Raw genomic sequence first — 3,867 nt, forward strand, 5'->3', positions numbered from 1 at the left:
ATATATATATATATATATAGGATTACTTGTGTCTAACTGTTAGTTACTTTATATATCATACATCTAGGTTGCTAAGTTTCAAGACATCCCTGAAGATGGCAGCAGACTAGCAGCCAAAACATGGGATATAAATTAATTAGTAATTAGTATCTTATAGTAAATAAAAACAACAACAAAAAGAACAAGTAATAAACGAATAATGATACTGAGGTGATCATATATACTACTAACCCTAACAATTTATGATTTGTTTCAGTTCTATTCTCTAACAGGATTAATAAACATTGTAGCACTTATTTAGTGCAGGTACATGAATATGATTGAAGTTTCTTGGAGGAGAAAATAATCTTAATGGATCTACTAATTATTGGATAATAATTATCAATGTATTTCAACTAGAAAGTGAAACTGAAGGAAATGTTTACTAAGTTACTTTTGATAATGCTTTCAACTTTTCATCAAACTATCATAGAAAACAAAGTACGTGATGGAAGAGAATATTCACAAGTGTCATATTCTATTAAATTGTTTAAAGAAATGTATCTCATGCTTTCACATATTTGATATTGTTTTTGTTATGTCAGAAGACACTTCAAATCTCTTGTAACATAGTAGCACATTTTATTCAAGACCAACCTTCCATTGCATCTTATATATAAACTAACATTTTGATATATTATGTGAAACAGTTACTTTGAAAGGCATTAAACACTAGTCATAACTACAATCACTATCGTTACTTTTTTACCAAGGTAAAAATGTTGTTCTAGATCTGATTGGTGATAAGCCAGTTTGGTTGTATGGATAGTTTTCTTTCATATGATGAATTAGTAGAGGGAAAAATTCAGGTAGCCTTGTGAGAAAGGAATGTTGATAAATATGCATTAACTGAAGAAGGCTAGGTTCATGTTTGCATTAGTTTCAGGTTTTTGTGATTTGATTAGTTTTATGTTTTTTTTTCCAAATGTGGCTTGTTAGGGTTTCATCATCATTGGGCTTGATATTAAATAAAATTTCCAAAAATAATATTGTGAAAGAGTAGAAAATAACTTGATTTTAAGTTTTCATTTGTGAATTTCCTTCATGTATGTGATTCTAAAGAACTTAATTTAAAAAAAGAACATTGAGATATAGATAGAAGCACCTTTTCATTTAAATAAGAGTATCGTTAAAGTCAGTTTAAAGAAACGGGATGTGTGAACAGTTGATAATGATTTAAGATTGCATTGTTTATATTTCCCACTTCTTTTTATTTGTAAGAGCATGAGAACACACAAAAAAATACATGAAGTCAGTGTAGAAAATGGTAAAAAAAAACTTTTCGTAATATTCAAATATTAGAGAATTCTGAAATCTTCTAAAATTTAATATATACCTTAACTTTTTTGATCATCTATACAAAAAAAATTGTTATTAGTTACTGGGTTGTGTTTTAATGGGTAATAACCCTGTTGATGTAATGACAACAAACAACTTCACATGGAAAGAAAATGTCCGTCTGCCATAGCAAATGAACCCAGAGATGATTTTTATGTGAAAAACAAAGTTAGTAGTACTAAAATACATTTTAAATCTGGACTTCCTTACTTGAGGATGACTAAGTTGTCTTATGGAAACCATGAAGATTTATTGACTGCTTTTAGTTGAGGTTATTGATTTATTTCCTAAGCAATACATATTTTCACTTTAAGGTGCTAGTAGCATATTTGAGAAGATTTTTCAGTACATTTTCTTAGAGAACAGAAATGGGCAGAAAATAACTAAAAATTGACAAGAGAAACAAATCTAGTTATATACTTCAGTTAGATGATTATGTTAGACTGGTCATAAAATAACATCCTAAAACTTTGACTAATTTGACTTCTTATTAAGTATTAATCATTGATAAGTTAGAAAATATCTAAATTTTAGCAGAGTTTTAAGAAATTTAGCCACAGCATTCGATACCTATTAAAGAATAGTCTAAGATTGAAACAAGCTATGTATGTAAAGCTATGTTGTTTCTTCCCAGTTTCATGCAATTTTTCATAATGTCCAATAGAAATAATTAGATTTCAGGTACTTTTGTTAATTTTGAGAAAGTTTGCCACAGCATGTGATACTTCTTAATAAACAGCTTAAGATAGAAACAAGCTTAGATTATTGTACCTAAAATGATATAGTTTGATCAAAGTGTCATGCAGTTTTTCTTTGTACACTTGAAGTGTCTTGCATCATGTAATTATTGTATTTCAACACCTTTAACAAAGGGAGACTGTCAAGATTAGTGAAAAGTCGGTATCAGAGTTAGTAGTATCTCACTTAAATACATAAATTCAATGCTTTTGACACCAATTTCAGATCAGTGGGGACAACACAAACAAAATGGTGAACACTGACATTGTGTTCAGGTGTTGTGAACAAAGAAAAAAAAAAAAATTGTATGATTTTTTTTTTTTCTTGTTACATATTATATAATGTTTGAAATTAGTTTCATCTAGGGATACCTTTGGTGTCATAAAGGTCATTTTGATCTTTGTTATTGTGCTTGTCTTGGTCTTTTGTTTTTCAATGTTTCTTATAATTATAAATAATATGAAACAAATATAATAAATGATACTGTAATAATAAGAACAATTTAAAAAGAATCATAATGGTCATGAAATTCTCTTGTAGTTAGTGGTCAAACAAGCTGGTTTATATATTTTTCATTTTGGTATGCACAAAAGCACCCCTGGACAAAATTGTAAATGCCCACCAATTGTTTATGCTGATCCCATTGACCTAAAACTGATGCTAAAAATGAAATGATAATTCTGATACTGATTTTTTGGTAATTGACCTTTCCCAAGCATTTGATGTTTTTGATTATGGCAATTTTTTACCTTGGGAAAAGTAGTATAGTCACTTGAAGCAACTCGGATACTATACATTATTGTTGTTGTCATTTCTGAATTAATATTTTATACAAAATGTTTGCATGTATTGGAAGTTGTTTTGTACCTCCTGGGGATTTTTTTTAAGAATTTATATTTGCTGATTTGCTGGAAATCTGTTTAGATAGTGAATATGTTCTTGACATTCATTAACTAGCATACATAATTTCTATTATCAGCTATCTTAGAAGGTGTTTTACAGCTTGTTTTTTTATTTTTTCTCAAGTACATGTATTTTGTTAATTTTTTTCTTTCTGTTTTACTTTATCATAGTTACTTATGAAAATGGTGTTATGACATTTTTCTATATGGTAATGCTCATCTAAAGTATATAATGATATTGTACATTTTCTACTGTTTGTAACTTTAACATGCTTGATAATAGTCTATTAAAACTATAAAGTACATGCTTTTTGCAGTTAAATGTTTAGTACAAGGAATCTCATTTAGGTTTGGTGATGTAGATGACTTTTTATGAATAAAATGTTTCACTTAACTTTTGTTTGATTAAAAATAATGACTTCTTAAGGTGATATAACACCATGATATTAGGGATGTATTGATATATTGCTCCTGCCCATTGGTATTGAAGGATACTTGGAAAATGTAGGCCAGTATTGAACCTATAACTTTTACTCCTGTCCTCTTAATATGCAAGTTTGGTGGTTGTGTGGAAAACAAATTCTTATTCAACAACATTTTTTTCCTGAAACAATATAATGTTGAAGGTGCTCTGCTTAGAAAATTGATTTTACTGCAAGAAGAAAAAATTTTGTTTAAAGTACAATGAGGAGCTTTTTCAAGATTTTTTATATTTCTTATCTAGCAATAAAAGGCATGGTCTCCTAAATTATATATATATATATATATATATATATATATATATATATACACACACACACACACACACACACACACACACACACACACACACACACACACACACACACAC

General features: G+C 28.5%; 1 protein-coding gene across 3 annotated transcripts in view; it reads left to right on the forward strand.

The window, feature by feature from the left end:
* LOC106460844 (protein shisa-5-like) overlaps positions 1–3,867 on the forward strand; it is a 25,091-nt gene that overhangs the window by 19,652 nt on the left and 1,572 nt on the right. The window contains exon 6 of one of the 3 annotated variants that reach the window (XR_002610855.1): positions 53–3,411. The exons of 1 other annotated variant lie outside the window; for it this stretch is intronic. The gene's annotated coding sequence lies outside the window, so the exon portion shown is untranslated. Of the gene's footprint in view, positions 1–52; positions 3,412–3,867 lie in introns of those variants that run through there. One more of the 3 variants, XM_013920588.2, reaches the window with a different exon arrangement.

The sequence above is a fragment of the Limulus polyphemus genome, unplaced genomic scaffold, assembly GCF_000517525.1.
Source record: "Limulus polyphemus unplaced genomic scaffold, Limulus_polyphemus-2.1.2 Scaffold847, whole genome shotgun sequence".
Classification (NCBI taxonomy): domain Eukaryota; kingdom Metazoa; phylum Arthropoda; class Merostomata; order Xiphosura; family Limulidae; genus Limulus; species Limulus polyphemus.